At 37.1% G+C, this 26,535-nt stretch overlaps 1 long non-coding RNA gene across 2 annotated transcripts; it reads left to right on the top strand.

The window, feature by feature from the left end:
- The first annotated feature begins 34 nt into the window (after nt 1-34).
- On the top strand, nt 35-8,789 carry LOC149781866 (uncharacterized). Of its 2 annotated transcripts, none has more exons than XR_016414534.1 (3): nt 35-1,361; nt 2,775-2,890; nt 6,733-8,789. It is a non-coding gene; the product is annotated as an uncharacterized LOC149781866 (long non-coding RNA). The 2 variants fall into 2 exon arrangements; XR_016414535.1 differs by lacking the exon at nt 6,733-8,789 and adding an exon at nt 3,803-3,962.
- Nucleotides 8,790-26,535: the final 17,746 nt, after the last annotated feature.

The raw sequence follows: 26,535 nt of genomic DNA, 5'->3' as shown, positions 1-26,535 counted from the left end.
CATACTAGTTCTATTGTTATGTCTTTCCTTTTTATATAATATTGTTTACTTAAAACTTTGCTCATTCTTGCCATAACATCTTGAAGGAGAATCATTCTTGTTGTTGTGTTAATTTTTTTCATTTGGGTGGATATATTTATTCAAAATCGTATTTGGGCAATGAGTGGCCGAGTGGTCTAAAGCGTTCACCGTTACGGATCACTGCCATCTCACCTGTCTGTGTGGGTTCGAGTCTCGGGTTCGGCCAATGTGGGCATGTGAGAAAGCCAGTAGCTTCTCGTGAGTCGGTGATTCTTCCCGGAGTTTTCCCAGGTTCTTCTTCCACCATTTATACTGGCCGCCATGTATAGCCTGTCTTGTGCTGAAAATAATATTCTTTGACTAGAACATTAATTTAGAATTATAGTGAATTCAGATCAGGATATTTTTGGGTTATATTATTGTGATATATCAACAGATTCTTAGACCACTGGCACATTAGCATATTCGAGACACAGGCACATCCACACACTCAATATTGGAATTTAATTGGAATACCACTGGAATTTAGTTGGAACTTCTTACATTTGGACTTGTGATAGAACGTTAATGACCGTTTGAAATTTAATTCACAATACAATACGTTCTTTTTAAACATAGTATTCTAGGAAAATAGTTTTAAAAAATAATTTTACAGAACTGTTTGGTTTTCGCTCTTTTCTCTTACTTAGTTTAAGATCATAGAGTCATAATAATGTTTTATTCAAATCATGGCGCATTCAACACGTACTCCTGACATAACATTTAGAATGCACAATTGGCATGTACTGGAATTTTTTGGGGGGTACACTTTCTTTCAAAAAACATGAGTGCAACTCCAGCAATCATATATGGCATAACAGACCCGGTATATATTCAAAGAATATTGCATTCTCTTGAGTTATATCCTAGTCCTCTTTATCTTTGACCTTGTGTCAGGATAATGTGACAGGGTGGAACATCATGTTACATGTCTGCAGCATGATGCCCCAGTGCTAGACATCACTCTAAACTGCCACACTGCATACATCGTAGCGATATGAGTGAAACATTGTTAAAGCTTCGTCAAAAATCCAAATCACACACACACACACACAGTATGCTTTATCTTCAACGTACGAATCTTTAAAACAATATTTGCAGGTCCTTAGATTGTGTTTTCCAAATATTGTAACCCTGCTGAACAACATGTAATATCATCGCACGCTATGTAGTCATGTTGTTTTTCTTATATACCTCATATGCTGTAACCTTGACAACATGAGTGTAATAAAGACTTGTCCTCTCATCATGCCCCGTGCCAGAATTTGACTGAGCTAAAATGGGAAGCGGGCGAGGCAGTGGTAAGTAAGAACAAGAGGCGGTGTGATAGGAAGGTGAACGGTCATAGGTAACCAATGCGAAACAAGCAGAGGATGCGCTGCATATAATCGATAACAATTTGGTTAAATTGCATACAATAATTTATTACAGTTTACACAGATAAACATTCGGTTAACTTTTATTATTATATAAGAATCAAATACCGTTTATGCTCGCTTATAAGTCGAGTCCAACTGTTGTTGTTGTTGTTGTTGTGGGGTTTAACGCCATTTTTCAGCACACGATAGGCTATACATGGCGGTCAGTATTAATGGTGAAGGAAGAACCCGGGAAAACCCCAGAAAGAACCACCGACCCACGAGAAGCTACTGGCGAGTCCAACTGTAAACAGCACAAAACCTGATCTGCTGTAGCATAATGTGTCTGCAGATCAGAGTCTATGCTGTTTGATCTACTGAATATTCCTGACAAACTGCACAGTCATAGACCTGCCGGCGCATTGTGTGACGGCAGTTCTGGGTCTGTGTGGTTTCCAGTTGGACTCGTGTGTTAAGGGAGTATGTACGGTATAGCGTCACCTGAAAGGACAAAATAATTACCATTGTATCAAAATCCTGAATATACTTTCCTCAGGTAAAAAAAATAGTTTTAGAATATGCATATTCATTAATTAATATGAATGAACCACTACAAGTTTCTAACCTTGGTAAGACGCGACATATAAAGAAGGTAGATAACATTTCCTTTCCGACGATATTACCGTATTTAGTCACTTATCAAACGAGGTCAACTGCAAACTGCACAGACCTGGATATGCCGTTGCATCAAGCGTCGGCAGATCTGGCTCTGTGCAGTTTGTTAGGAATTTACAGTAGAACAAACGACAAAGGTCCTGATCTGCAGGCACATTATACTACGGCAGTACAGGGTTTTTGCAGTTTGATTCGATGATTCGACTTATAAGTGAAAACATAGGTAAACTTTGTATGCTAACTTCTGTTCATGTGTGTAGTTTAGTATACCAAAAGAGCTCTTGAGTAACATCAGTATTTTTTTTCTCTCTTCATTTTAATGCTCTATATAATACTGTGTTCTTTGTGACTAGTATCATAACTAAAAATCAAACAATTCCTTTCTTTGTCATGCATATTCTCTTCTGATGTACCGTATTTTTTCCAACTCTGATACAGCGATTCGTAATTGTTTTAACCATTTTTGTGGACAAGTTTATTTGTTAGTGCCTGTGAATACTTTAAATTTATAGTACGGTGTTTTCATGTTCACAATGCTTTTAGAAAATGTTTGCATGTACGTTATACCAATAACTATTTATAACAGTTATATATATATATATATATATATATATATATATATATATATATATATATATATATATATATATATATATATATATATATATATATATATGACAGGCAGCAGTTGGGAAGATATTAGTGCGACAAAAGAAGGACACCCTGGTGCAGATGGTGGTGCACCGCCACTGAGAGGGTTACCATCCTCCAGAAAGAATCGCCACACCGAATCTAGTGTGAGTTACGATGTAATTTCTTGAGATTGTTAAAACCTAAAAAAAAAAATTTCGAGGAACGTTTAGAAAGTGTGATTTTGGGGATTTTATTTTGAATTTATATAATATATTATATAATTTGTGTAACGAAGAAAATGATTGTTAGAATTTTTGCATTAAGTGTTTCTACTATGATGCATGATGCCGTAACAATGTTTATCGGTGATACAGTTGTATCATTGTAAGACAACAGCTGTATATTGTGCAACAAATTTTCATTAGAGGCTTTCTGACGCCGGCGTTTTTCAGACATAGACTAAAACTAGATTGGGATCTAAGATGCACACTGAAACAATTTTTGACGAAGCAAGTATCGGGGGCCCCGAGTGGCCGAGTGGTCTAAAGCGCTCACCGTTACGGATCACTGCCCTCTCATCTCTGTCTGCGTGGGGTTGAGTCTTGGGATCGGCCAATGTGGGTACGTGAAAAAGCTTGCCAGTAGCTTCTCGTGGGTCGGTGGTTCTTTCAAGGGTTTTCCCGGGTTTTCCTCCACCATTAATGCTGGCCACCATGCATAGCCTGTCGTGTGCTGAAAAATGGCGTTAAACCCCACAACAACAACAACAACTTCCTGTAATTTCAAAGGTATTTTTGTTTCTACTCGGGGCCCCTTACATGAAGTAATATTTTAGCTGTTAGAGTGAACATTTAATAAAATACTTTGATTGAAAATAACTTTGGTATAGGTTTGTAGTATTTAATTAAGCATTTTTTTCCCATACTGGTAATTTATTCGGCATTTAACTCCAAAATACAGAAATTATATAATTGTATGAAACCGGTTAGCTCTAATTCAATACAACACTAGTGTAGTGTTGTTTAATTTTAATAAAGAATTTCTGTACTGTCGACTCCTGACTCCCTTTTTTCCAGCTCTATCCCAATACTTCTTCGTTAATACTAGTGATGTAACATCTACATCGCAGGAGTGACACCGCTGCCAAAATTGAGGCCAGAATGATGTCTCTCCCTCTCTATTTCGATCTGAGCGTCGTTCCATCCATAAACTGGGAAATGATGAAAAGACTATATGCCCAATAAACTGACCAACACAAAATGGGTTCTAAAATTTACCCATTAAAACATATTCTCTTTCCTGAAAATTGGTGGATATATTTCTTGAAATGTATGCCAGCGACGACAGTAAGGATTTGTTGCAGTTGCATGTAAGCTCTGCAAATAAAGATTCCAGCATGAATGTAGCTATTTCAAACAATGCTGATCCTCTTAACAAGTAACCAGCCCCACCCCCACCCACGATCTTTAGAAGCACATTGTGTATTAATAAAGTTTTTAAATATTTCATAATCAAATTTGGGTGCATATTTTAAGTTATCGAAGACCATCTAATTTGTTATCAAGAGTGGCCATACATCCCATTGCTTCATTTCATTTGTAAACAGTTATTCTCAGTCTTGTGGGATTCATGTGCGGCACGCTCAAACTGCCACCAGAATTAGAAATGTACCACTTTCTTCCAGAAATGCCTGCTCTTGTTTTTGGCTCAGTTTTAATGACATTTGCAAAGATTACTAAAAAATATGAGTTTTTAGGCAATGGCAAATAACTCTAGCAATGTTATTGTTAACTTTATCTGTTTTGTTGAGGTTGTTTTGTCCAAAATCAAATACCAACTGACTGAAAGGACAACTGGAAGAGGCCAGTCCAGGATTAAACGGGTCCATGTGGGCAGTGGTAGTATTTTCTGGCATTATTGGAATATGCAGCTTAAAAGTCAAATAAATTAGCAGAACTGTGGCATGCTGCGTAACTTGGATGAAAGGACGTTGACCGTGGCATTTTTACTCTGGACCATAGTCAATCTTTTATTTTTTATTTTTTGTAGAATCTATGGTGAAACTGTAGCAGTACGCAGCTACTTCATCAGCTTGAACGCTAACCATAACCTGATCGTGTTTAAAAGTAATTGAATCTTTAAGAATTTTAGCGGCATCTAAATATTTTCATTATAATTGATTTTAAATTTTAATATAATTGTACACAACAGTTTATGATCTGAAAAGAATAACTATTTTTAGCTAAAATGTAGTTTCCAGTATGTCCAACAAGTGTTCTCTCTCTCTCTCTCTCTCTCTCTCTTTTATACCCAAATAAATCAGTGGAAAAATACTGATAGAAAATCTGACATACACCCAAACAAATCAGTGAAAATATTGAGAGACAATACATTAGTTCATATTTCATAAATAAAAGACCAAGCAATAAGTGCTCAAAAAGAAATTATTTTAGACACCGGACCAATGATGGTTATATAAACAAAAAATCCCAAGCCCTGACTCAGATTCCACAGGCCCGGACTCCAATTTCCAATTGCCTAAAATTGACATATTTTTACTATTATTATTCTGTCACACAAGGTTGTAATTTGCTGTACTTCAAATATGAAATGATATTAACAGAATCATACTAAAATGACTTGGGTGTGTATGAAAGCAAGGGCTCTTATAAGGGCCATACTGCCTACTCACTCCAGGTGGTCATTGTGAGTAAGTGCAAAAATATAAGCAACTCGAGCACATGGTCAACCTACTGGATTACCTTGCGCTATCTTAGTTTGATATACGGCATGTGTCATACATACCCATATGAGTGATAATGAGAATTGTTTGTGTAGTACTGTTAATATCTCGGACAGGTGTTTATTCGGATCTCAAAATATTTAACATAAAACAGTGTTATCCTGTAGGTCATGAGGTCAACCATTGTCTAAATGCTCCATCAATGTCCATCAATGTTCTTCTTATTCATTGAATAAGCGGTGATTATGTCATTAGCATCTGAAACATGTCTAATTTATATGGTTTCTCTCCTCACAGTTTTGATGTTCTTCATAGGTGCCTATTAATATGTTTAACCAATGCTACATTACGATAGTATAAGTGTGAGCAAGGGGCAACTTAATTATTTTTTATTAAGCTTTAATTTCAAACATCAACATACAAGTGTTCTGCTGATTTTTGTTAGGGCCATCTTTCTTTTATATCTCTCATTCGCCAAAGGACGGCAGATTTTTAATCAAAGACTCAAAGGGCATCACGTACAACTTTTGATCCCTTTATTACTTATAATAACTCCACAAAAATCATCCCGCATTTGGCATAAACGCTCCAATTGATACAATAAATAATGTAATCAACTGGCAACTTGTTGTGGTTGTGTACACATGCTAGCCTTAATGCCATTACTGGGTCACGCATCACTGCACCGGTTGCAACAACGATACTCACTAGACTGGTTCTGGCTGGTTTTTGTAATACACATACATATCCCAAACGGTATTTTGCACTGCCTCCGGTAGAATCACAAGAATGTAAAAGCAGAGTGAGCGCAAATTATAATTAATCTTGGCAATATCTTCCCCATTCATAGGCAACGCGCTACGCTCCGTAAACAAAGTTTACAGATTTAGATAGAAGCATGATAAGTAGACAATCTTCATGAGGGTAAGGGGCATACATGTGATAAATGTTGAAAACTTACTAGTCTTTCAACAACTTAAAAACTAATTTCTGTATTTCATCAGCCGACTGAATTTTTCACAGTCAAATTAGAATTTTTCGACAAAGCCCACTTAAAATACAGGACGGACCCAATCTGACATTAGAGGGGTCACGTGCATCAGGCTATAGGATTTTCTTTAGCACTAGTAGTTAACAATACTCTTGTTGGTACAAAATAGTCAAATGCAGTTCTCTACGCTGGTTTCTTGAGTTATAACTGAACGGGTATGGTAATATATTTCGATGTTTTTATTCAGTAGTCAGTCAAACATTCTTTGGCAGGAGATGAAAGTTTTGGTGCTTGATGAGGCAGTTCTTTACCTGTACCCAATATGTGCTGGATCTGCCCGAAGACTAGTTGTGGAAGGCAAGTGGTCTGCAGCATATTGAAAGTCAGTACTGTGGTAGCATGATCAACTAGTGAAGTGTGTATGAGTGGTTATCCATCGCTGCTGTGTCTGTTGGATCAAGGACATGTGCCATGATGCGTTTGGCTAATTTACTGCCTAAACACCCTCCAGACCGACCTTGTTGATGTGGCTTAAAGTAGACGAAGAACAGGAGCCAAATGTTTTTCTATTTTTATATCAAGCACAATGATTTCTCTTCTCTTCTACATTCCCACAGGGTCCCTCTGACCTTTTAACCAATATTGCCTTAATTTAGTTGGGGAATGTGGGGATACATTTCCTCCACTTTCAATGGGTTTACAGGCCATCAGTCACTCTTCTTCTTGTGTGATGTGTGGTATCTATTTAATAAGAAAAAAAAAATATTTGAATGAAAAGAGAGCTTTGCAATCCCAACTAATTAGGTTTTGATCTCGAAGTTGTCCATGTGTTTTGATAAATTTCTACATTTGTGCACATTTGAGACCAAAACCTTGGTAAAATTATTAAATCTGAGATTCTATGGAATGATGCATTTTCCTTACTCCCCTTCCTGATAGTGACACAACAAAATTTCTGAATAACACATACTTTGCATGTGGGGTGAAGGGAGTGCAAGGGTATCTGAACATTTACGGGCACTGCTTACTGGTTCTTTATTTAAGTCACGTTTTCCGTTCATTACAGAGATTGTGAACTAAAAGCATAGATAAGCATTTCATCACAAAACTTGATCTTACCGACTGGGCAGAATTTTGGTGATATTGTTTGACAAGTATCAAAATTATTATCACAAAGATTTTGGACTTTTGAGCCTACACTATTAAATCTAATATCTTTCTAGGTCAAGTAGCTGTTGTTAAATGACGGATACTCGGGTCTCACATAGTTTTCAGTTGAAACACCACAAGAGGTAGCCCATTTTACCACGATAACAAGTCTAAATGTCAGATTACACGTTCATGCCAATAATAGTGTTTTCTCATTTTCACATTTATCATAGTTTTCTCTTAACATAAAACCGAAACTTTTTCATAAGAAATATATATCTTGTTGATATTTGTTTGAGGTTCAGTTTTGTCTTGTATGCCTGAAGTAAATTAATTGTTCATTTGTTTTTACGTCAATTGTTTGGAAGGCTTTCTATATTTCTATAATGATAATACTTAAAACGCGCCACCCTGTTTGCCCTAAAATTCATTGATAATGACTGGGCAAAGAAATCAGTTGTCAGTATGGGTGAAACGATTAGTCGATATATTAATACTTTTTCCATATCGATAAATGAAGTGAAGAATCGATAGAAAAACGATACTTAACCTGTACAAGTAACTTTAATTTTCAGCTGCCGTGTATATATATTAATTGTTTGTCTCTTTAGTCATTACATTGAGAATTCATCTGAGACAGTTGTCGCAGGCATATACACTCATTTATGTCAGCTTAAAAATATTGAGAACATTACACAACTGACAGACCTTCTAAAGATGAAAAGACCATCAAGTTGACCTGTGTATCGATAATGTATGGTGTCGTAGGCTGTGCACCACGAATCATATCGAGAGGCGCCCCAGGTGTTTCATTTCACCAATATTTTTCTGTATACATCACAATGTATTGTTTGAATGTGTCCAGCTCTGCATTACTTCTGTATAAAATATATATGAAAATTCTCTTTGAGTGACAATTAATTCTCCATGTAGTGGATTTGAATGGAAGCACAGTAAAGGATCTTATTGTATTTGTACTTGGTGTGTCTATTGTAAAATTCAGTTGCTTGTAAAAGTAAGAAGCAACTTTGCTTCCAACCCATATGTGGTTTAAAGCAATTATAAATTCGAATATATAATTACTGTCAACAACAAAGGAAACATCATGCATCCAAGAATGTTTTGTGTCACAAATTGTTTTTACGACATTTTTTACACAAGCATGTACCAAACAAAAGAGAAACAGTTTTAGCAATCATTGGTGCATGTTTGTAGATTTTTGCCTCAATGGAACACATTTATTGGTTTTTTTTCCCATGTGTGCAAATAAATAAATAAATAAATAAATCTGTCTATCTATCCGTCCATCCGTCCACCCGTCAATCTATAATGGACTTTACCATCACTTTACATGTATTAACATGATAAATATGATACATCAGTCTTTAACTGCACCAACTGCATCCCATGAGATCCTAATGCTTAATGTCTTACTATATGACACCACTGCTGTATCTCACCACTCACCCTGCTGGACACCCAGATCATAACAAAAGGGTCGAAACCTCTAATCCATTTAACGTATTCCTGCACTGACTGGATATATACAATGCTATCTTTTAACAAAAGTACTTAAAATTGAAATAATTAGTTTTTTTTATAGCTTTGATCCAATGTACAGCACACAGGGGATTAAGCCCAAAAACCTATACCCTTTTACAGATTGTTCAGATATAAGCAGGATAAGTACGAAGTTTAGTGATTCTCTATACAGCCTGTTAGGACGCAGGGGATATAGCAATGGCAAACACACAGGGATTGTAATGCTATCATGATGTACGTTTTTATAATCGATATTATTATTATTAATTATTATTATTATTATTATTATTCCGGTGTACGTAAATAAAAGTATTACATAAGTTCTCTTTTCAATTATGTGGTAAAAAAGAAAAAGATAATTGTTTTCCAATTTATATATGGCATATATCGATTTGGAGCCAATACGTTATGTTAGCCAGGCTCAGATTTTGCATGATAAATGGACTTCGGAGTAATGCTCAAAAAAGTTACAGACAATGATGAATGGTTTCACGTTTCAAACTCATGTGATTGTCTATGGAATTTGAAAGCTGTGATGTATATTCGAGAAGCAGACTGCCACACGATGTGTATCTTCGAAATTAGGGTTAACTTTGCAAATTGTAGAAAATGAGTATATCGTATTATAAGAGAATCTCTTACTTTGCATTTGATAGGATGCATTACCATGCCTAGCATTTATCAGTATTAATGTTTTAAAACATAATTGGTCATTTGTTTTGTTTGTCTGTTTTTTTTGTGGTGTTTTTTATTTATACAATAAATCTGTAGCGTCTGCTTATACTCATGTGTCCTATTCTCGCGGTATTGACCATTTCCGTTTTTAATTGATACTTGCACCATCTGCCAGTCATGCATACGTAGAAGTGTTTGAACGTAACTAATAACAAATCTTACAGCAATATTTTCTTTCCTGTAAATAATGGAAAGCCTATCAAAGATCATACTTAAATGCAAGTCTTCCACCTCTCATACCGAAAGCCGAATCACGTCCGCTTGAGAGAATAGGGTCATTCACTTGATGATGATTTGCACCACAAGGGCCAGTTACAAAGAAAATAAAGAGCAGTCGTCAACGGACAGAGAGATCATTGTCCAACCTGTAACAATATAACACAAGCTAAGACACGAGCCTGCACCCCTCGGTATTTCTAGACATGCTGACTTTTCCTATTTTCGCCTCCTAATGTACAAATTATGCCCGCCATAATCTAGAATGGATCGGTTTTCATACCATCTCAACGGACCTCATTCAATTCACGACATATTTGAGAAAATTTGACACTTGTTCTCAGATTTTGAAGAATCAGCGAGTAATAGGCCAGAAGGTGCCGAGAGCTTTTTCGGACAGACATGGATTTCACTACTGACCAGAAGGTAAGTTCAGAGCAACCTCTGTTATAAAATTCAGCCTTAAATACAAGCTGACTGTATAATGTGAAGAAATGGATAATTTTAATGTGCCATGTTAAAACAGATGCGCAAATAAAGATAATTTTTCAACTGTTAAATATATGCAATTTATTATTTATACTTGGGAATTTTCTGTTCATGACTTACCCAACAGTTAATGCTTAAATCCATGGATATCCAAATACTAACGGCAACAGCAGTGATCGGACACTCGCGCCCCGCCAAATACGTGGTGGGGAATAAGGATCGTTATATTGAATCCATGACGTCATCCCGGAATGTCGCACTTGTGACTCTATCGAGATGATATCCCAAAATATATAAATGAAACTATGCCAGTAATCCATAGTAATTACAACATTACAAGAAAACATGTAACGACTACGTACATTAATTCTTATATTTAGTAAAGGGGGAACTCAAGGAGTGAAATGGAAGAACAGTGGTTCCAGAAACCTTCATAGCTGCCTTTAGAAAGTAAAGCAGACATCACAGTCAACTATATGCCGAAATTTAGAGGACTACATTTTCCTTCTGGCAAATATAAATGCAAAAGATATGAGAGCAGAGGTGTGAAAGAGTCGAAAGTCGTCGATCCCGAAGAGTTTATTAATTAAAATACATGATGATTGTAAATTATGGAAAATGTGGTGGATACACTATGAATTAAATTCGAGTACTGAGGATAAGTGTCCGTACTAACTCTTCAGAGAATAATACATATATAATTGTATGCACTCATAACGACTGTAAATATTCAATGCTTGTAAACTGTTAATATTAAGTTTTGTGCTACGCATAACGATATGGTATGTTATAACTGACATCGGGTTCGTTTCATACCATGTTTCGGGACCCTTGCAGTGATTATTCATTTGCCGTGAGAATATTATAATCTCGTTTTGTACTGCGTGTTCCACTGGACGTTATTTATTGAAAAAATTGGCATCCTTTACTATATTTCCTGAATATACACTCGGAGGTAAACAAGAGATATACAAGCCAGGCTACTTTCCTTGGCAAGTAAATTATTTGTTTCTTATTTGTGATTCGTTTCTTGCTTAGTACGGCAAGAATACGGTACGCCAGTAAGAAGAATCTCCGCAATATCTGCGTTTGTATTCAGCCCAAGTTCGCCATTCAGGGAAAGCCAACACTTCAGCAGATCACCATATCCACTCGAGTCTTATCTTTATATATTGGTAATTTTCTAAGACCTGCTTACAAAAGCGGACCAATCTTTCCTCGATTTTTAATGATTACCTTATCACCATGGTATTGTCGTTTTGTATTAATCATCGCCGGAATCTTTTGAACATATTATGCCACTGCTTTTATAGCAGACCCGATAAAGAACGAATAACGTGCGACTTCGGCGAGTGAATAAAGAGGTGAATTCTAAACTGAATATTTGAACCGCGTTTAAAGCTAACAAAACGATTTTGTCAAAGAACTGTTATTGTCAGATACTTGTCTTTTATTTTGCAATTTATTTCTTCCAAAGTTTAGCTAGATAATGCAGTTACTATTTGTTTTAAAAGAAACTGAATTTTAAATTTTTAAATCACGCTAGAAAACTGAGTCGACTACAACGTCAAATATGTCGGTGCAGCTTATTTTCAATCCGCTGTTAAACAACTGGGCTCGAATTTTTTCGTGAGGGGAAGGAAAAAATAAACTTGCAGAATTATATTTCCACTGTTTTTATTTTTATTTTATTTTATGAGTTATTATTGTTTTATATACTGCTATCCAGCAAAATAAGAGAGAACCACACAGCTTTTTCTACCAGTTTCGATATAAAATTTTACATTATTTTGAAAAATAAAATAGGAAAAACCTACACATGAATAATTGATTTGTTTTTCCTTGCTTTTGTATATTAAGTCTGATGTATAAACATTTCCGAATTGTATTTTTGAACCAGAACGTACTGTAGTGTGTGTGTGTGTGTGTGTGTGTGTGTGTGTGTGTGTATGTGTGTGTGTGTGTGTGATTGTATTTTCAACTGAGCTTTACAAATCATATCGCTACGATGTTTACAGTGTGGCAGTCTTTGGTTATGTCTAGTACTGGGACATCATGTCCCATCCAGTCACATTATCCTGACATCAGGCCGACTAGTCCCAACACTAATTCTTAATGCCAATCGCCAAGCAGGGCGGCTGATAGTACCATTTTCCTAAGTCTTTGGTATGACTCGGCCGGGATTCAAACCCGCATCCTAGGCGGTTGCTCTAACCACTAAGACCATGGGAGCGGTCAGATACTGTAATAAGCATATGGGGTGCGTTATTTGTATTTACGTCTTTGTTTATAGTTTATCAGATTTGAGTGATTATCTGTTAATCTTGATTAGTTTGTATTGGGAAGATATTTCTAAAGCTGAGTAACTAGCTAATGTCTATGAACATACGTCATAATGTACAGTATTCACGGGACTTTTTGATAGCAGGAATTAGTTTCGTAAAATGGACACTATTTATTTCTCAACATAAGGAATTCTCTGGATATTATAATGTATTTAGTCTTTAGTAATTTGAAATAGGAATAAATCTTAGTATTAGGAGATTAGTAATTTGAAAAAGGAATAATTCTTTGTAATAGGTGTCTGCGTCGTGCTTTGTAGTGCATAGCGTAAAGTACCAATCTTTGGCTTGGTAAGGGTTTATGATGGGTCATGCAAATGTGAAGTAAGAAACCAGTGCAACTGTGAAACTGGAGTGAAGAAACAAAGGGGAATGGGAGATACGTCAATTTAGGGGGAAAAGGGGAAGCCTAGTTTACTTTCATAGTACTGGGACGAAATATCTGGTACTGAGGCAAGTATGTCGCCAAAATTGCACCTTACGTGTTGATGAATATAATATGATATAAATATGTCCGTTTTGCATATGAAATTGTAGGCGCAAAAGAGATGTCCAGTGTGTATTATCAGTAACCAAACAACACATATAACGGCAAATTAATCAAAATAAACTCGTTTACACGTGATTTTGCTGAATTTACATAACCTTAATGAGTTTAGCTAATGATTTACCAATTATTATTGTGAAACAAATTTAAGAATCGCAAAAATATGCAAGAGAGCACTGGTCAACAGTGAAATCATTACTGACTTGAAAAGGCCCTAATCTGTAGTATTTTGGTGTGCCGAACACGAATATAACCGTGAAAAATTTGTATTGGCTCTCGTTTTGAAGATATTCATATACCTCATTTTCTATGTTTCACTGTGTAAATTTCTCCAGTAGGACTGCAGCAACATCCGGAATAATGATGTAACATTGCATAATACCATCATGCTCACATCATCCACAGTTGATTGCATCATTTTCTGATGCAATGCAATACTAATGCCATGCGGCTGCTGAAGTAAGTTGACGTCAGCAGTGTACTATACATGTGTAGGCCTATTATACTAATGCCAGGCGGCTGCTGAAGCTGACGTAAGCAGTGTACTATATAAAGCCCAATCAGATAGGTTCAGCATTTAAAATATTTTAGACGTTGTGCGAGACAGTTCAAGCTACTGTTACATAAAACTTATTATTTTATCCATTTACGTACAATAAAGAACAGTAATGCCTCGAAAGTGTGTTAATACCGCGGACAATTTTTGCTATATTTGTGGGGAAGTGACATTTGCCAACCAGAAGAAAAGTATCAATTCTCAAGTGAAGAAGGCATATCATCTTTACTTCGGATGCAAGGTTGGTGACCAAGACAAGCCTTGGGCTCCGCATATATGCTGTGCTACATGTACAACACAGCTTTCACAGTGGTTGAATTGCAAAAGGTCATCAATGCCGTTTGCATTCCCAATGGTGTGGAGAGAGCCAAGCAACCACCTAAATGACTCTTACTTCTGCTTGGTTCCTCCTCTTTCCGGCGGAATAACGAAGCGAAAGAAGTCGAGAATAGTCTACCCAAACATTCCGTCTGCATTGAGACCAGTTCCACATGGTGAGGGACTTCCTATTCCAGAACCTCCAGCAGAATATTCTCTTGATTCATCTGACGAAGACAAAGGTGAGTCGACCTGTTCTTCTCCTGGTCCATCAGCATGCAGTGATCCAGATTTTCACTGTGGTGCATCATCAACCCCACACAGAATAACACAGGAAGAACTAAATGACCTGATTCGTGATTTGGACTTATCAAAGAACAAGGCAGAATTGCTAGGATCAAGACTCCAACAATGGAATCTTCTAGAAGAAGATGTCACAATTACTGCATATCGAAAGCGCCACCAGCAATTGGAGCCTTTCTTCAGAAAGGAAAGTAATCTGATATTCTGTTCCGATATTGAGGGCCTCATGAATGCTTTAAAAATCACTCATGACCCACAAGAATGGAGACTATTTGTGGACTCTTCGAAACTGAGTCTCAAGGCTGTGCTTTTGCACAATGGAAACATTCTTCCATCTATTCCAGTAGCGTATGCTGTCCACATGAAAGAGACATACGATAACTTAAGGCAGCTACTGAATTCCATTGAGTATAACAAGTACAGCTGGCACCTCTGTGGTGATTTGAAGGTAGTTGCCCTTTTAATGGGACTGCAGCAAGGATATACAAAATACATGTGTTTCTTATGCGAGTGGGATAGCCGAGCAAGGGAAATGCACTACATGAGGAAGGAATGGACTCACAGGCAGAATGTAGCCATTGGAGAGAAGAATATCCAACACCCAGCTCTGGTTGAGGCTCAGAAAATCTTGCTACCACCCCTTCACATCAAACTAGGTTTGATGAAGAACTTCGTGAAAGCCATTGACCGGACTTTGCCAGCATTCCGATACCTGCATGAAAAATTCCCTCGACTCAGCGAAGCAAAGATTAAAGAGGGAGTTTTTGTGGGTCCTCAGATTCGAGAGCTTTTCAAAGATGACCGGTTCAACAACTTGCTGGAAGGTGACGCGAAACAAGCATGGAATGCTTTTCGCCTAGTTTCTACAAACTTCCTCGGAAATGTTAGGGCAGAAAACTATAAGGAACTAGTAGAAGACATGCTGATGAAGTATAAGAAACTTGGCTGCAATATGTCTCTAAAGATTCACTTCCTTCATTCCCATTTGGATTTCTTTCCTAGCAACTGTGGTATTGTTAGTGATGAACACGGCGAACGTTTTCATCAAGATATCGCAACAATGGAACAAAGATACCAGGGAAAATGGTCCACTACAATGCTGGCTGACTACTGCTGGACACTCCTCAGAGATGCTCCCGAACAAGCTGTACAAGAGACAGGCGAAGAAATCTAAGATGTAGTCAATGACTTGATTTTTTATAGGTAGGCTATTACAGTTGACCTTTTACTATTGGAATGCATTTCGTTATGTAAACATTAATTTCTTGCAGATTACAAAAAAACTAGAGCCAATTTTGCAATTTGACTGTCATATTCGTGTTCAGCACATAAAAATTGATAAGAATTGACTAATTTTATTTCAGTAACATGACTTTTGTAAAAATTTGTTGTCCAGTGGAGTGAATCTGTCATAAGTAGCTCGCATTTTGCGAATACAAAGGAGTTAAATTAGAACCCCGAAACGGAAAAATTTACTAGTTACCAAAAATGGAAAAAGGAGAATGTTCAGGGTAAATTTACCTGTTTTTGAATTTGCAATCGTTTTCCACGAATACATCAGTTGTTAGAAAGATAGCTTTTACATTGATGTATTTGTGGCCAATATAAGAGTACTTTCACAAAAAAGAATAAATATGTAAACTCCCCCACTCTTTGTAAAGGGTGAGGGTTGATTGGCGGATTGTACCTTCTTTCAAGGTGTCCGCTTTATTCGGTCCTCGTTGTTTAGGAGATGATCGCCCTCGGCGTTATTGCCTGGATCGAGTGAAAGTATAGGTAGAATAAACAGAGACCTGAGCAGATATATAGAACAGAACGACTCGAGCCCCCGAACATTAAAAATCAAAATTTAATCAATTACGTAAACAATGATGATAATACAATACATTAGGAAGATACACTTGTTTTTGGAATAAATAACTGAATTTCAAAACACAAATATATTTATAAAAATAGCCGATCTGTTTTACTGATAGAATTAGTTCATCATACGGTCGAGTGAATAATCGAACTTGTTGCATAGTACAACTGCATAATCTGCTTATCTCTGGTTCACTCCAATTCCACTGTAGCTGTTCTCTGTCCTTTCGCCTTTTTCCCTTTCTTTTTCTCTCCCAACCTCCTAACTGTTTCGCCTCCTTTCGGCCCTCAAACTTTGTGTGGGTAGGTGAATATGTAAATATGCAGATACGTTAGTGCGTATGTACATCTGAGGATACGTCTGGGAATACGTCCGAAGAGCTATTTTCCCCTTTTGTTCTTTCAAGCGTTGTTCGTCCTAACCGCCAAAATTGTGTCCGTCGACTTTCCAGACATCCGGTTCCTTGGACAAATATTTCACGAGAGAATTTCTGTCTCTCGGAGTCCCCTGTACCTTTACCCATGCAGTAAAGCTTAGACTAATTAGATTTTTCTATGGGGGGGGGGGGGGTAGGGGAATATTTACAGCTAGCGTAATCAATCAGGATGAAAAATATTTGCCGCCTTTTATCTAGGCGCCAAAACTGGGAGTAACTTGACCTGGGTCTTCGAATAACTGTTTCTGGAATTTTTTAAGTTTGACAGCTCCACTACGAAATCGAAGTTAGCCGTGTTCCTAATAGTCCGCCTCGTGGTTAAGTAAACGAATACTTAATTTAAAAATCTCTACCACTACCGACCAGACATTTTGAATTACTGCAGAATAGCTTTTTAACAAGCGCCTGTCCCCATAAATATAATTAATTGTTCTCTGGCCCAAACTAATGTGCTTTTCGTAGATCGACACAAATTTGCCCCATCACAAAATATATACCATTGTTTTTGGTATATTTTGTTATTTTGAGATGCGGTCAAAATTGCGAGTATATGTATTACATTTTCCAGTCCCACAACAATTTACACAGGCTGCACAGAAAAGTCACCATTTCGTCTGTCGTTTTAATAACGGATAGCGCTACAGGTATTTTCGTTTCATGACTAAACGGCGATAGAGGCTCTAAAAACGACTCTGCAGACAGCCTACTACATCCAACATCCTCGAATTCCATCTCTTATGGGACGCTGATGTTATCAGGCAAAATAATACGATGACAACCAAAAGATCCCGCAAAATAAGAGGGGAGCTTCAGTCCAAGCACCATAAGTGTGCATTGAATAATGCTAATGTCGTACTTGTGCAGACGAAAACAATCTAACACAAATAATTCCACCAGGCCAAATGTCAGCTAGGACGAAAACATATAATTTTAAGCCTTGGTAAAAAGAATCAAGAATATCGCTTGATCATGAGTTTCAATCTCATTTAATTGTCCCTCTCGTCTGTCCGAGACATGAGCTCCTCCTACTTGTCGATAAATTAAAGTCATCTAATTCCGATTGGCTGGTAACCCTTGTTTGATGTTCGGCGGCGCTTGGCACAAATCTTCTGACATTTAACTGTAAGCGCAGAAGTCTGGCCTTCTTAGCGACACAAACAGCTTTTATCGCTTTGAAGCCATTAGCCTATTCAACAGTCTAATTACTGACAATACACATAGCCGTCCATCTGCAGTTGGACGCATACCCTTAAGCCGACTGCCATAAACCTTACGTAATACTTTGCCAGCAAGAAAGTCAAAATCACGGCCGTAAAGATGGAACACATCTGACTATATTTCTTCACAACATGTCTTACGTCTTTATCTTGAGCGATTCCGAAGAAAAGGTATTGTGCAAGTTGATTGCGAATAGCAGGTGGGCAACAACGATATGCCAGCGAAACAGTATTTGTGTCTGGTTTGCCATAATTTGGTAAGTGTTCCGCTCCTTCTTCTGAAACGGCTTCGAAGCTGCGCCTAGTAGTATTTGTCTTGGTTGCGAGGGCGCAAGAAAGCTTCCAGGGACGTTTTTACTTTCCATACTCAACTTTACCCGGGTGGACATGAACATCTCTCAAGACCTACAGGCGTTCTTCCTTAAGCATTCGGCCAAACGCAATCCTTTCTCGATTTCGTTACAATCACTGAACATTGCTCAAATTGGTAAAGTCTGTTTTATCATCGGCAATGGCACCAACAAAGCAAACAGCAAGAAAGTTCACCGAGTATGATAGGGCCTGCACCCGATGCCGACAGACAGGACGCAGTCCTTGAGACTGATAAAACCCTTCGGCGGCACTCACGTACACTAACATAGGAGCAAGCAACAGAGCAAAAGCAAACCTGAGCGGAAATGAACAAGATGACATACAAACAAATATTGGGAACATGATAAGGGGAATAAGGCAGGAACAAAAACGCAATGACAAATTAGGGACAAACATGGAAGAGAATACTAAACAGGATAGGGATGCGTTGGTCAGAAATGAAAATGAATCATTGGAGACCACGCACGTAACACACATCCCCAACCTTGATGTGACGGCCATAATGGGAGATGGAAACCCTCAAACTAGTCAGGAGAGGGAAAATTTCCTGAGCCCGAATAAAATGGGTAAGATGGCTTCGCCCCACAAGGAACATATTATGTTCAAAAATAAGTTTGCCTTTTTAGAAGAAGAGGAGACCTCACTAGAAGGAGATAGGATAGCCCTCAAATAGAGCACAGTCCGGCGGACCTTACTGGTATCAAACCATTAGCGTCTACACCTATTCCAAAATTAAGAATTAAAAATGGAAAGTGACACTATCAATGTCAAGCTCGTCACAGGGCAGTGACACCACCCCGTCACAGGGTTAAATGACACAATTGACAATCATTGGAAATGCAGCCACAGGCTATGAAAAAAAAAAGGGGGGGGGGATAAACTCCCAAATGGGGAACAGTTTCAACACGGATAAACGGACAGTGACGATGATGACAGAAGTACAGACGAGAACCAAAGGAACAAGGCAAGCACGGACAAAGACATGGAATCTGAAACTGAACACTATGTAGAAAACGAGACAACTGACAATACTGGGAAAGATGATATATATGAAATAAATCAAGTAAATTAAACCCGAAACAGCGGAAGTGGGGGGGGGGACCAGTGCACCCTGCAACATAGATAGAACAAATATAGTCAATGCAAAACATCAATAATAGTGGAATGCAAAATTAGATAATATGTCAAGTAATGCGGCAACCTGGTTGGAAAACAAAAATGGAAGAAAAAAACTTTCGATTCGCTTCTATATATATAAATGGGACAGATAGAGAAAAAATAATAAAACTAGCATAGGAAACTGAATACGATATGTCGTTAATCCAAGAAACGCTTAAGTTTTCTAAAGATTTAAATACAGTGATAGAAGATAAACTAGATGCAATAATCATCTTAAATGACTATAAAAACGTCGATATAAGGGGAGGGGTTGCAACTATAATAACAAAAAATCAGAAGAAATATAAATTGGCAAAGGAGAAATGAGGGGGAGATTTTTGCTGGTAGAATGCTACACATAGCAATAGAAAAATTTCATGTAATAAATATATACTTTTCTGCAAACAAATATGAAAAACAACAGTTTATAGAAAACCTACATAGATACTTAGATTACTTTTCAATGGAAAATTTAATAATAGAAGGGGACTTTATCTGGGTGGGGGAAACTAGATAAAATAGGGGAACTAACGACGAATGGCATAAGATTTAAACAGGAAATGGGAAACTTAATAAGTATATATAGACAATTAAATAGCTTAAGGTCAAACTATACATATGAATATAAAAATAACATAGCCAGTAGACTAGATAGATTTTACGGCACAAACTACGAAAACAAAAAATATAAAAACGCTGAAATAAGGCAAGTTAAAATATGAGACCACAAACTTTTTAACATTGAAATCTGCATAAAAAGAGGATAAAATGGGGGAAAGGGTTATGGAAAATTAACAATAAAATCCTAGAAGAAAATGAATTTATAGAAATAATAAACGAAGACAAAAGGGAATTTATAAATAAAAGGAAATAAAGATATCATAAAGGAGTGGGATATTCTAAAAAATAAATTTAAGAAAAAAGCTATTAAATTCTCGGTAAAAAGGAATAAAACTACAACACATGGAGAAAGAAGCTATAAAAACAATTAGAAAAAATAAATACATGTACAGAGGAATTGAATAAAATACTAAAAGAAAAGCTTAAGATAATATTAGATGAAGAAAGCAAAGGAAGAGAAATAAGAGGGTAAAATTCACGAAGAGATATAAGAAAGCAGATGGACTGTTTAAAAGGGAAGAACTGGGGGTGACGCATATAACTATTAAGAGATAACAATTATAGGGAAAGACAGGGGACGACATAGATAATAAACTACATTAGGGAATATTATGCGGAACTATATGCAACACAGAATATAGATTCAGAAATAATAAATAACTGCCTAGATGAAATTGCATGAGAGAAAATAGAGTCAGAACATAAAGACTTAAGTGACAATTTTATTTCCATGGATGAAATAATAAAAACAATTAACGAGGTAGCGAAAGGGAAATCCCCAGGTTGAGATGGACTCACCGCGGAATTCTATCAAACATTCCAAGGTGAGTTATCGCAGATTCTTGAGAATCTATATAATAACATTAATTTAAGAAACGAGACAATGTCCAACACAATGAGGGATGGGATAATCACCTTAATTTATAAAGGGAAAGGATATAGGGAAAACTTAAAAAAACTGGAGGCCCATCTCCCTTCTAAATCTAGACTACAAAATGTTAAGTCGATAAATAGCTAATAGGGTCAAACAAGGGATAAATAAAATGATAAATATAAAACAAACATGCGGGGGCAAAGGCAGAGACATCCAAAGCAATATTCTTAATATACAAACAGTGATAGAGTACGTACAAGAAACTGATCAGGAAGGTGGCATGGTACTTTGTGACCAGGAAAAAGCCTTTGACAGATTAGAACATAACTACAGACAAAAAGTTCTAGAAATATTTGGTTTTGGGACGTATTTCCGAAATTGGACTAAAGTCCTGTACAACAAAATAAAATCAAGAGTGCTAGTAAATGGGACAGTCACAGGTAAATTCGACATACGAAGATCAGTGCGGCAAGGGTGCCCACTGTCCATGTTATTATATGTGATAACAATTGAAATCCTAGTATTAAAATACGACAAAACAGAGAAGGAAAAAAAGGGAATACAAAATCCCGAATATAAGAGAAGAGTTTAAGATGCTCCAACATGCAGGTGCTTGTACGAACTTTATAAAAAGACAAAATTCATTTAAACACTTGGACAAGGAATTCGAATCGTTTGGAAAGGCCTCTGGGTCGAAAACAAGTCATGACAAGACTGAAATTTTAAAAATAGAAAACTGGAGGGGAAATCATCCAGATATACCCACATTTAATAAAAGATCGAGTAAAAGCCTTAGGTATATTTTTGGGAAAAGGTGGAGAACAGGAAAATTATAAAACCATGGAAAACAAATAAAAGAGAAAACCAAGATCTGGGCACTCACGCCACTATGCATAATGGAGAGGGCACAAGTAGCCAAAACCTACTTACACTCAAACATAAACTACACATCAAAATCATTAGACATAGAAAATAAAAAACTAGATGAACTAGATAATGACATAATCAACTATAGCTGGAGTACAAGATACATTACATCAAAAAGGAGACATTATACAGAGCCAAAACAAGAGGCGGGCTAGCTCTGCCTAGCCCGGTGCTAACGAAATGCACAAACATCCTTAATAGGATAAAAATGATAACCTAGAGCTCAAAACACCACGGGAGGGGATATACATCTATTGGTTTGGGTCTAAAATGAGGAACAGAGAAGATATGTATAAGAACAATAAATTAATAAAGCTACTTGAAGTCCCCAGGAAGTTTAGAAACATAAGCGAACTACTAGTAAATATAGAGATAAAAACATTTGAAGTAAACTGGGATAGAACATGGGAACACTGGCAGCAGAGCGTATGAAAAACCAGTATGCAGGAAATGGACACTCAGTACATATATACGGGGATAGGATAAAAACTAATACAACACACGGGATCCAATATAACCAAAGGGAACTAAACAATTTTTTAAATATCTTTTCTTGCTTTTATGCCCTTTCGGACCAATTTCACATTACGGAGAGAATATACCGTTCAAGATGGCAGACAAGGCTATGTCCTCAAATTAAGATATGCATGATTATAATATATATATATATATATATATATATATATATATATATATATATATATATATATATATATATATATATATATATATATATATTAAAGTCGCGTGCAACATTCGGTATGTGCGACTGGTTGTTTTGTACACGTTTGTGCACTATTTGATTTTTGCGATTCACCGCTACGAGTACAATGCCTCCCAAGCAAGCAACAGAGGGCAAGATTCCAAAAAGACTCCACTACTGCTTCCAAGGCTGCCACCAAGTATACTTTACGATAAATATTATTTAAAATCTATGCCCAGTTTCCTAATTTGCCGGGCGGTCCCTAACTTAATGCCAAACATGAGAAAGTCACATTCGAGTAAAATATTCCTGAGTTGTGAATTTGCCTATTGTTCAGTTATATAATTTTCGTGTACTATGCGTACTTGTATTTTCCACACAAAAATTCTCCAATCGGTTAGGCTCATAGTGGCGATGACATTTTTGTGACCTCCATTAGGGTCACGATTCATGAGTTATTCAGCAGCTTGCCAGTCAGGATCTTTTCAGGGCCAGAGTTTTCGCCTAAAAGGGCTTTCTGGGGTCAGAATGAAAGCCCTACGTAGGGATTTCTCCCCTAAGAGGCAATTTTGATTATGTCAGCAGTCTGAAGTTATGCCGGCGGTTCTCATAGTCCCAGGTTTCAGCCGCTGTATGTTGCTTCTCATACGTCTCTGTCGGTATTGCCTCATACCAATACGTTTCTGCTAACGCTTGGGCAAAGTGCACCAGGTAAGTGAGCGAGGATTCCTTATAGGCCTTTGGATAATACTGCGATAGTATACGTTAAGCAAACAACCACTGCTGCGGGGTAGGTGTTTTCTTCTTTCTAAGTGACCTCCAGGCCATGTACTTTACAGAGCTGATAACGTTCTTGGCCTTTTTGGAGTCACTTAGAGTGTCCTGCAGGCCTAGTTCTTCTGATCGCTGCTCAATCGTTGTCTCCTCTCCGTTATCCTCACCAGTGTTTTCTTCTTTTTTTCCATTTTTGACGGAGTTTCAGTAATAGAAGTAGCATCCTTGGTGGTAATTTCCATCTGCGTTTCAGCGTTCTTCAATTTTCTTTGCTGCTGACTGCTAGTCTAGGTAACTGTAGACATTCTAATCATTAGGGGCGCCTGTGTCGGGTGTTGATGTCCTTGTTTTCCGCTTGAGTTAGTAGCCGGGGTATCAGAATAGCCAGCCGCTTTGTTAAGCCGCCCTTGGTTACGTTTCCTATTTCTACTTTTCCTTCTGGCTAAACAATAGTCACCCTCTCCACCGATTAGGCCTCTCCCTCAATGTTTGAATCCCAGACTAGAAGTAAAGTTGTTATTTTGGTCCCAGCTTTCAGGCTCCATGGGATTCAATACAACCATAGGGAACTAAACAATTTGTTATCTTTTCTTGATTTTAGGCCCTTTCAGACCAATTTCACATTACGTAGAGAATATACCGTTCAAGACGGCAAACAAGGCTGCGGCTCCTTATATAGTGCATGGCCTTGTTACCACCAAACTAGTCCGAGGAAACTATGAGAATCGCCACGCCATAAACAAGCATCTAAAACAATAGTTCTTTTTTTCTCTCTCGGTTAAGATACCAATTCTCATTTTTAAACTAAAAAGATTAAACAAAAATGTAAATTCGATAAATAAACAAAAAATAAATATAAATAATCAGACAAAATAAATGTACTGTACGACAACTTGAGGGAAAGTTTGATATAGATGCTGGCCTAACAAACAATCTATAGCATACACACAATATAGCAAATATACATAAAACATACACAGGACGTAGGGGACTCTTAGCAAAGGTCACTTTCAAAACAGAAGGGAAGGGATTCCGACTAGGACAACGAAGCCTGGTTCGGAAGAACAACCCTTAAGATACACTAGGAACAAGGAACTACAAATACCCCGTCAAAAAATTTAAACATTACAATTTTTTGATCAAAATTCTGTTTTTAACAAATACAAACATACACGCCGAAGGGGGCAACATAAACACATACAAACACTTCTTATTTTAACTGGGGGGTATCTGTCTGGTCCCACACCCCACACCCCAAAAACGAAAGTCCACCGAACTACATTGATGCCAGAAGACCAAGAAATGAAGTAGATGAATCACTAGGAACAAAATAAAAACAAAGTTTATTTACAGAAAAATACAGATACGATAGTTTGGCGAACAAGGTGAACTCGAAGCACGTGAAAGACGAGAAAACAATGTCGGCAGCTAGAAATGAACTAAAAAGTCTGACAAAATTCTTCAACATTAAGAGAATTGAAACGAATGAAAGAAGTTTCCTTGAGTGAGCATATAAAAAAGGAGCACAAGAGCTGGACAGATCACACGTTCCGAGAGATAAAGTACCGGGAACATCAGCGGTGATGATTGTACAAAAAGTACTAAATCCGGAATACATAAAAAACTTGTACTCAATCATCCCCATTGGATATAAAGGATGCATCATCAGACCCAGAGGGAAAAAAACCAATACTACCTTATGGAGACATCAACATAGGAAGAGATAAGTCATGGTAAAAGAACCAACACCCATCTTAAGAAAAGTTTTTTTTTAAAAAAAGAACAGGAGAATTACACTTGTCAGACATTCCCTGGAAATTCCTCTAGGGGCAGTGGTAGAGCAGTTTGAAAAGAAATTGAACATAAAAGTATTATAATCCAGAATGGCGACGATCCCTTTAACAGCAATTTACAACGGACACGAATACTGGATACCGACAAAAGCGAACTGAAACAAATAAAGAGAGCATTCTTTATATTTGGGTTTCTAGCAAAATCATGGTACAAAGGATACATCTACGACCATAAATGTAGTACATGTGAGAAGACAGGACATACACATTTTAATTAAAATGTCCAACAAATCAAGAGTCATAAGCAGAGCCTGGAGAATCCGTAACAAGGAAGCAACAACAACAACAACAACAACAACAACAAAAACCAAAACAAAACCAGCAACGGGAAGAAAAACATACTCATACCGTACAGGTAGAAAATACCCCCAAGGGAAGCTAGATGAAATAACAAGAACAAATACAATAGAAACATTAACTAGGAAAAGGCAAAATCCGGGAGTAAAACAAAGCCCAAACCAACAACAAAAAGAAGAGAAACAACAACAACAACAGGAAATAGAACAAAAGCAAAACCAACAGCAGCAAGAAAAACCACACCCAAAACAACGCCAAAGAGTAAAACAACAACAGCAAATAGGACAAAAGCAATTACAACAACAACAAGAAAAATATAAGCTAGAGATAGAAAAACAGAAACAAAAATAAGAGGAAGACATGAGGAAACAAGCACAAGCACAAATGACCGCTAAGCTCGGACAACAACATGAATTAGAGGAAGCTATAAAAACATCAACAAAAACAAGAGCAACCACAATAGCACCATCAATCCTGACGGAGGATCAAAGGACAAAACTAGACAGAGACAGAGACAGGAACAAAAGGAAGGAAGAAAAGAAGGAAACAAAGAGAAGAGTACAAAATGACGGAAGATTACTTTTTGGAACAAGACGAATGCATAGAACAGATGAATGAATTTTGAATGTGAAAAAAAACCCCAAGCATTCTTCTATAGGAATACAGGAATAGCACTTTCCGTTTTGTCTGGTGTATATTTATAATTCTCTATAATTAATTCTATATAGCTTGATTTCTTTCATATGAATCCAGAATGACTGTGTAGATACATGAGAATTAATTAC

The sequence above is a fragment of the Sinohyriopsis cumingii genome, chromosome 15, assembly GCF_028554795.1.
Source record: "Sinohyriopsis cumingii isolate HCF-2022 chromosome 15, ASM2855479v2, whole genome shotgun sequence".
NCBI classification, from domain to species: Eukaryota; Metazoa; Mollusca; class Bivalvia; order Unionida; family Unionidae; genus Sinohyriopsis; species Sinohyriopsis cumingii.
This window is presented reverse-complemented; position numbering and strand designations above follow the sequence as displayed.